Genomic DNA, 9609 nt, shown 5'->3' with positions numbered 1-9609 from the left:
CATTGTTCTGTTTCCTATGTCGTTTGGTCCTTACAGTTCTATGCTTGGAATTTCGCATTTTCCACATAAGAAAGTTGAGACCGAAAGAGATTAAATAACTAGCTTAAAGTCACAGAGCTGGTGAGTGATGGAGTTAGGATTGATATCCAAGTCAGCTTGATTCCATAGCCAAGGCTCCCGACAGTTTTTAAAAATTAATTAATTAATTTAACAGATCTCTTTGGGGGCCTAGTATGGACAGGCCAAATGCCTGATGCAAAATATTTTGAGATTCTTACAGGAAGTGTGGAGGACATCATCATAGGAACTAATGACTCCAGTATTTTTCCCGCTAAGTATATTCTTGAGATTCATGTTTATGTGCCATCCTGTGTCCAAATAGCACTGAAACATCTTACACACGGTTCGCTAAGTGTGACTTAGCCTGGGAGTCAGTACTCAAGAATTTTTCTTTCTCCTTTAGTGCTCCTCAAAGGTTATGCTGGTGACTCAGAGGTGACTCCATTCTTGCTATACAAGTTGCATCATCCATCTCTTTCAGCAGGGCTTGTGATGCAGCCATCACGCTGACCCCTTTTTGGGTTGCATCAGTCCATTTATCAAGATAGAAATCACCATTCGGCCACATAACAGCTTCATATCATTTCAAGCAAATTTTCTGTATGTATCACAGGCCATTTCCACTAAAAACAAAGCTCTCAATTTCAACCTCACCCTTGATTGATGGGCTAACCTATTGCAACCCTCCTTTTTCTAAGATTTAGAAAAGTGATATCTGGCTAAGTTCCAAAGGGAATTGAGTATATTGGTGGTTGTAGTATCTTTTTAAAACCAAGTATCTGGGCCGGCCCCGTGGCTTAGGGGTTAAGTGCTCGCGCTCCGCTACTGGCGGCCCGGGTTCGGATCCCCGGAGCGCACCGCCACACTGCTTCTCCTGCCGTGCTGAGGCGCGTCCCACGTACAGCAACTAGAAGGATGTGCAACTATGACATACAACTATCTACTGGGGCTTTGGGGAAAAAAAAGGAGGATTGGCAATAGATGTTAGCTCAGAGCCGGTCTTCCTCAGCAAAAAAGGAGGATTAGTTCAGGGCTGATCTTCCTCACACACACAAAAAAAACTACATCTAATTACTCTCTTATATTGGCCACATATGTCCTTTTTTATTAAGTTACTGAGAATAATTCCTCAACCTTCATTAAACAACACAGGAGTAGAACCGACATATCTCCCTAACACCTGAGCTGGGAGCAACAGTAGGTATAAATCATACAGTGTTTCAGAAATACAAAAAATGTCACTTTTGTATTTCTGAAAGTGCAATGTGCTATGCAATGTTTCCTTGTCTTCATTTTTTAAAAGTGACTCTTACAATTACTAAAGAACTTTTTTTTCTTTAAAGAAGAAGGAAATGAACAACTGTGTTAAATATTGCTAACATGTTGCACTAGACAAGAACTAAGACATGACCCAGATTTAGCAACATGGGAGCCACTGTTGATTTTGTCCAGAACAGTTTGAAGAGTGGTGAGGATGAGAGCCTGTATGGAGTGTATATAACAGAGAATGAGAGAGGCCCAATTAGTACCTTCCTTCCCCTGGGATCCCGTAATACTTGATACTCTTATAACAATTTTCACAATTATTATTATTGGCTTATATTTCTATCTCCTCAACTGATCTGTGAGCAATTTGAATGCCAAACCATGTTCATCATTCTCTATACAACACAATACTAGGCACAAATTTGGTACCCATTAAATGTTTGTTAAATGAGTATGAAATTGTAATCTAAGAAAAAGTTTTCATAGAAATGATATGAGCACCATTTAGACTAGAAAAAGGAATACTAATAAGCAGACTTTAAGTAGGGGAGAGGATGGGTACTGTATATTATTGTATAGTGTTGTGACCCAAATATAGATGTTTGGGTTTATACCCTGAATATTTTACTCTTCTTGTGTCTAAATTATATATAAATTATTCTCCTTAGCATATGGTGAGATCACTCAGTAGAACTAGTTCAATTTTGCTAAAGACGATAGTGAAGTTCTGGAGAAGTTAGGAAATTTGTCCTCATCCTGTAGACTGTGTGTACTTGGTATAAGATTCCGTAAAATGTGTCTCTCTTCTTCTTTTTTTTTAACTTGCATTCAATTTACTTAAACAACACCAAAAAAAACTAGTTCACCCATTTCTCCGACACCCCACCCCACCCCCTCTGGCAACCACTAATCTCTTCTCTGTATCTATGAGCTTGGTTTTTATTTATTTATTTTTAGATTCCACGTATAAGAGAGATCATGCAGAATTTGTCTTTCTCTGTATGATTTACTTCACTTAGCACAATGCCCTTGAGGTCCATCCATGTTGGACCTTCCCTTCCCTTCCCCACACACAAATGAAATGTAACAAATAGTGCATTTTCTATTCCTCACCTATATTTTTTTGGTGGAATGCATTTAGGAGGGCATGCTGTGTTAGCGTGATAGACAGGAAAGACGATGGGATTTAGAAGCATAAAAACTATATGAGTTCCAGTTCTGTCACTTAACTAGCTGTGATTTAGGGCAAGTCACTTAATCTTTCTGAGGCTCTGTTTACTAGTCTGTAAAATGGATGTAATTCTGCTCCTCACAAGGCTGTTATGATTAAGGTATTTAATTCATTGTAAAGCATTTTAATTTTATACATAAAATGTTAGTTTTAATTTTTCTTCTGTCTTAAATTTCCTTTGAAGTAAAATAAGCTACTAAGTATAAAGAGCTACCTCTATGGAATTTAAGTGACATCATTTGATATATATCTTTTTTGTGTGTGTGTGTGAGGAAGATCAGCCCTGAGCTAACATCTGATGCCAATCCTCCTCTTTTTGCTGAGGAAGACTAGCCCTTGGCTAACATCTGTGCCCATCTTCCTCCACTTTATATGGGACACCACCAAAGCATGGCTTGACAAGCAGTGCGTCGGTGTGCGCCCGGGTGATATATGTCTTAAATCTAAATTTTTAAAATAGGAAATATATGTACATTGTATAAAATGCAAAGGGTACAATATAAAATATACAATGAAAGTAGGAAATATATGTACATTGTATAAAATTCAAAGGGTACAATATAAAATATACAATGAAAGTAACTCGGCTGCCACCCAGTCCCTAGCCCTGTTTCCCTACACTGGTAAAGGTGACCACTGTCACTACTTTCTTGTGTAGCCCTCTAGAGATGTTTTATTCATATACAATGTGTGTGTTTTTATATGTGTGCGTGTATCCCTGTTTTAAAACCAGTGATGGAGCACACTACACACATGGTTCTGTTCCGTTATCCAGTTAGTTATATTTCTTGGAGATTGTCACAAATCAGCTGCTTTTTTTTTTAATATCAATAGTAGCTACCCTTAATTGAGTATCTACTATGTGCTGGATGTTTTATATATTTTAAACCTTTTTATTATAAATTACAATGTGAATACAGAAGAATACATAAAATACAAATGTACAGTTTAATGAATAATCATAAGGTGAATCCCCAGATAGTCAATATCCAGGTCAAGAAATAGAATGTTGTCAGCACCAGGAAGTCCTTGTTTTTTCCCCCTAGCTGATCACAATCCCCACCTCCGTAGACTGTTACTTTTATCATTACGGTCTTTAGAATATTACCACTTAAATATGCTTCCTCAAACATCGTGGTTTAGTTTCACCTGTTTTTTTTACTTGATGTAAACGGGATCAGAGAGTGTATGTTCTTTTGTGTCTGGCCTCTTTCACTCAACATTGTTTTTAAGTTTTATCCTTGTTGTTAAATATGTAGTTCTTTTTTAAACTTTATTTATTTATTTTCCCCCCAAAGCCCCAGTAGATAGTTGTATGTCATAGCTGCACATCCTTCTAGTTGCTGTATGTGGGACGCGGCCTCAGCATGGCTGGAGAAGCAGTGCCTCGGTGCGCGCCCGGGATCCCAACCAGGGCCGCCAGTAGCGGAGCGCGCGCACTTAACCACTAAGCCACGGGGCCGGCCCCTAAATAGGTAGTTCTAATTCGTTTATTTTCACTCCTATATAGTATGTCAATATATCACAATTTATGTTGTATTTGTATCTTGGCTATTATGAACAATGCTGCTATGAACATTCATCTACATGTTTTTTGGTACACACGTGCATGAATTTCTCTCGGGCATATGACTAGGATTAGAATTTATGGATCAAAAGGTTTAAATATCTTCAACTTTAGTAGATCATGGTACACTGCTTTCCAAAGTGGTTGTACAAATGTACACTCTCACCAGAAGTGTATGAGTTCCGGATGTTCACATCATTGTCAACACTTGATGCAAATGTCCCCACCACAGCATGGCCGCTGACGAGTGATGTCGGTCTGTGCCTGGGAACCGAACCTGGGCTGCCAAAGCCGAGCTGATGCAAACTTTTTATTTGACAGTCCGGGGCATGTGGACTGGCATCTCATGGTGGTTTTAATTTTAATTTCTCTGATCACAAATGAGGTTGTGTACTTTTTTCATATTTTTATTGGTCATTTTGATTTCTTCTTTTCTGAAGTTGCCTATTTCTCTATTGAGTTTCTTACTTTGTAATTAGTTAATTATTTATATTCTAGATATTAGTCATTTTTTTCAGTTATATGTGTTGCAAGTCTCTTTTCCCACTCTGTGGCATGTGTTTTTATTCCCTTACTGATGTTTTTTAAAATTTTTTAATTTTGAAAGCAGTACAGACTAGCAGAAAGTTGCAAAAATAGTAGAATCCCATGTACTCCTCACTCAGCTTCCTCCAATGCGGACATCTTATGTACCTGGAAAAACTAGGAAATTGTCATTGGTACATTACTTTTAACTAGACTACACACCTTATTCAGTTTTGACCATTTTTTTAGCCTGCATTTGTGCGTGTATGTGTTTGCATATAGTTCTATACAGTTTTATCTTACGTACAGGTTCATGTAACCATCACCAAAATCAAGTTATAGAACTTACGCTCTTTTTAGATGAACAGATATTTTAACAAACAGAATCTTATCAATTTTTTCCCTTATGGTTGTGCTTTTTATGTCTCGTTTAAGAAATCTTTCCTTATCCTGAGATCAAGAAGATATTCTTAATTATCTGCTAAAAACATTTTCTTACCTGTCTCTTTTAGATCTATATAATTCACCTGGAATTGATTTTGTATATATGTGAGTTGTATACAATGTGAGTCAAATTAATTTTTTTCTACATGGATACTCAATTGTCCCAGCACCATTTTTCCTATTAGTATATTTGTTAGCCTCTGTCTTAATTACTATAGCTATATAATAAGTCTTAGTTTCCAGTAGAACAAGTCCTTCCACATTGCTCTTCTTCTTCAGGAGTGTCTTTGGCTATTCTTGGCACTTTGTATTTCCATATACATTTTAGAATTAGCTTGTCAAGTTAGCAAAACAAACCTGTTATATATTGTTAAGTAACAATATATTAAAAAAAGCAGTTCACTCAACAGTGTGATAGTACTATACGATTTATTTTTTAAATACGCTTTACAAAGTCTTAAATTTCTGCTTAATTTATTTCTAAATTCTAGAATTTTAAAAAATTTGCATGAATTTAGCATTAAAAAAATTTGTTATCAGAAATCAACAGTTTCCATTTTGAAATGAAAAATCATGATACATCCATATCATGAAATAGTATGTAGCCATTAAAATTGTTGATCTATGTTTTTCAAAGAATAAATTGGAAGTATGTTACTTTTCTGTTTACATTTTCCTGTTATTTAAAAAACAATCTCTGTTTATCAGAAACTTTCCAAGCTTGAAAAACTTTAAGAACTTAAAACTAAAAGTAATACAAGAGAACAAAAAAGGTTGTCAGCGAAAGATATGTAAGATATAATTACGTTAAAGATATTTCATACATTATAATTAGTCATGGGTTAAATTCAAATACAGGGGGCCAGCCCCCTGGCTTAGTGGTTAAGTGCGGGCGCTCTACTACTGGCGGCCTGGGTTCGGATCCTGGGCGCGCACTGACTTACTGCTTCTCTGGCCATGCTGAGGCTGCGTCCCACATACAGCAACTAGAAGGATGTGCAACTATGACATACAACTATCTACTGGGGCTTTGGGGGGAGAAAAAGGAGGAGGATAGGCAATAGATGTTAGCTCAGGGCCGGTCTTCCTTAGCAAAAAGAGGAGGATTAGCATGGATGTTAGCTCAGGGCTGATCTTCCTCCCAAAAAAAAAAAAAAAACCTTCAAATACAGGTAATGCATCAAAGTTTTATGTTGCATATTAATATTACAGCTCCTATCAGTCTGGACATCCCTGGTACTGGTAGAAAAATAAGGTTTAGAGTAGATTTCATTGGGCTGAAGTGTGAGTTGCATGACTTATGACCCTGTTCTATAGGAGTCACTTTCTTCATTTTCAGTGTTCTCAAGTTTTAGGCTTTTATCTATTATCCTCAACTTAGCCAATAATTTAAAATTCCTTGGCAAATGTTACAAAACCATATGACCTTATGAATACATTGCTCGGGCCTTGGAAAGGTCCCCAGGCAAGTGAGGGGCCCTAAATCATAAGCTCTGTCAGCTTCATAGTAAATTGACCTCTGAATACTATAATTTCTGAGCCTGCCAGTGGAGGCCAGTACAGGACAACTAAGAGCCCAGAACATGGAGCAAGGCTATATAACTGGAGTCTTGTCCTTTACTTTCAATTGGATTATTCCAAAGTGCAAAGAGGATTTTGAGGGAATACTTTCTGCCCACTGTGTATAGGGCAGCTTCTATGCATATCTTTATGGATTTTTTCGTTTACAGATTTCCAGAGCTTTAGGAAATTTTTCCCATTAAAAAATAACATAGTTGGGCTGGCCCTGTGGCTTAGCGGTTAAGTGCGCGCGCTCTGATACTGGCCTCCCAGGTTCGGATCCCGGGCGCACACTGATGCACCGCTTCTCCGGCAATGCTGAGGCCGTGTCCCACATACAGCAACTAGAAGGATGTGCAACTATGACATACAACTATCTACTGGGCCTTTGGGGAAAAAAAAGGAGGAGGATTGGCAATAGGTGTTAGCTCAGAGCCGGTCTTCCTCAGCAAAAAGAGGAGGATTAGCATGGATGTTAGCTCAGGGCTGATCTTCCTCAAAAAAAACAAAAAAAACATATAGTTAATTCACATTTTTTGTTACTCAAAATGTAATGAGTCAATCCAAATGTCCACCAATAGGGGATGCTAAATAAACTACAATAGATTATACTATGAAAATATTGTGCAAAGTTTCAAAACAATGAGGTAGATTTTTATGTATTGACATGGAAAGATGCCCAGGATTTATTATTAAATGAAAAATAGCAAGTTCCAGAACACAGACCATTATGTACAATATGATCCTATTAGTGTCAAACACACCCACCAAATCTGGACAGATACCTTTCAAATTGACAAGAGTGGCTCCTTCTGGGTGAAACTGGATGGGAATCAAGATCTTTTGACTTATTTGTATTGTATACATTTTTTAAGAACAAGAATGAATTCCTATGTTACTTGTTTGATTGAAAATAAATTTTAGGAAAGAAATGTAGTGAACTGGGCCGGCTCCGTGGCTTAGCGGTTAAGTGCGCGCGCTCTGATGCTGGCGGCCCGGGTTTGGATCCCGGGCGCGCCCCGAGGCACCACTTCTCCGTCCAGCGCGAGGCCGAGTCCCACGTACAGCAACTAGAAGGATGTGAACCTATGACATACAACTATCTGCTGGGGCTTTGGGGGGAAAAAATGAATAAATAAAATCTTTAAAAAAAAAAAAAAAAAGAAATGTAGTGAACTGAAAATGACCAAGTTGGGCCGGCCCAGTGGCTTAGCGGTTAAGTGTGTGCGCTCCGCTACTGGCGGCCTGGCCCGGGTTCGGATCCCGGGCGTGCACTGTCGCACCACTTCTCTGGCCATGCTGAGGCCGCATCCCGCATACAGCAACTAGAAGGATGTGCAGCTATGACATACAACTATCTACTGGGGCTTTGGGGGGAAAAAATACAAAATAAATAAAATCTTTATAAAAATGACCAAGTTAGCCCTTAGCATTGAATGTTTTTTTTTTTTTTTAAAGATTTTATTTATTTTATTTTTTCCCCCCAAAGCCCCAGTAGATAGTTGTATGTCATAGCTGCACATCCTTCTAGTTGCTGTATGTGGGACTCGGCCTCAGGATGGACGGAGAAGTGGTGCCTCGCTGCGCACCCAGGATCCGAACCCGGGCCACCAGCATTGCAGCGCGCGCACTTAACCACCAAGCCACAGGGCCGGCCCAGTATTGAATGTTTTAAATGATTGCCTGCTTTTTTTTTTTTCTTTGTATGAAGATGTCTTTATTTCACATTCACTCTTGAATGAACGTTTTGCTGGATAAAGACACAAAAGTTGACAGTTATTTTCTCTTGGTATTTTGAAGCTATATTTTCATTGTCTCTTTTACCTGCTTTTTATTTATTTATTTTTTTTATTTTTTGTGAGGAAGATCAGCCCTTAGCTAACATCCATGCTAATCTTCCGCTTTTTGCTGAGGAAGACCAGCTCTGAGCTAACATCTATTGCCAATCCTCCTCCTTTTTTTTTTCCCCAAAGCCCCAGTAGATAGTTGTATGTCATAGTTGCACATCTTTCTAGTTGCTGTATGTGGGACACAGCCTCAGCATGGCCGGAGAAGCGGTGCGTCGGTGCACGCCCGGATCCGAACCCGGGCCACCAGTAGCAGAGCGCGCATACTTAACCGCTAAGCCATGGGGCCGGCCCATGGTTGCCTGCTTTTCAGTTTAAACTATGTCGTAGTATAACAGCTTACATTTGTGTTTTGCTTTATGGTAAGCAAAGCTTTGACCTGCATCCTTTGTTTTTTTTCCTTATAACAACTGGACGGGATAGATAGGATTGGTGACATCTCTGTTTTACAATTTAAAATACAGTCTCATAGTAAAATTGTGAACACTCTGTTGAATTGGTTTCTATTCATGCTATTGCTGTATTTACTTAACACCGCGTTTATAATTTAATTGACTCCTGGGGCCAGCCCCGTGGCTTAGCGGTTAAGTGCGCACGCTCCGCTACTGGTGGCCGGGGTTCGGATCCTGGGTGTGTACTGACGCACTGCTTCTCTGGCCGTGCTGAGGCGGCGTCCCACATACAGCAACTAGAAGGATGTGCAACTATGACATACAACTATCTACTGGGGCTTTGGGGAGGAAAAGGAGGAGGATTGGCAATAGATGTTAGCCCAGGGCTGGTCTTCCTCAGCAAAAAGAGGAGGATTGGCATGGATGTTAGCTCAGGGCTGATCTTCCTCACTCACACACACAAAAATTTAATTGACTCTTTCAGATGAGACACTAAGATTCATCTTTCCACAGGCTGTTGCTTTCCACAGCAAAGTGTGTACTACCACTTCAAAGGAATTTATTTCTCAAACTGCTTGCCAAATAGATAAAATTGTGTCACCGGTGAAGTCCTTGTTTCTTCCCTTTTGTCTTGCTCTACATCTTTCTAATCTTTCTTTCTTTCTGGATGTGGCCCTGTTTTTCTTTCTGGTATGGTTTGCTCTCACTTAACTGTCA

This window comes from Ceratotherium simum, chromosome 29, assembly GCF_057802395.1.
Source record: "Ceratotherium simum simum isolate JZ-2026a chromosome 29, ASM5780239v1, whole genome shotgun sequence".
Taxonomy (NCBI): Eukaryota; Metazoa; Chordata; class Mammalia; order Perissodactyla; family Rhinocerotidae; genus Ceratotherium; species Ceratotherium simum.
Note: the sequence above shows the minus strand (reverse complement) of the source record.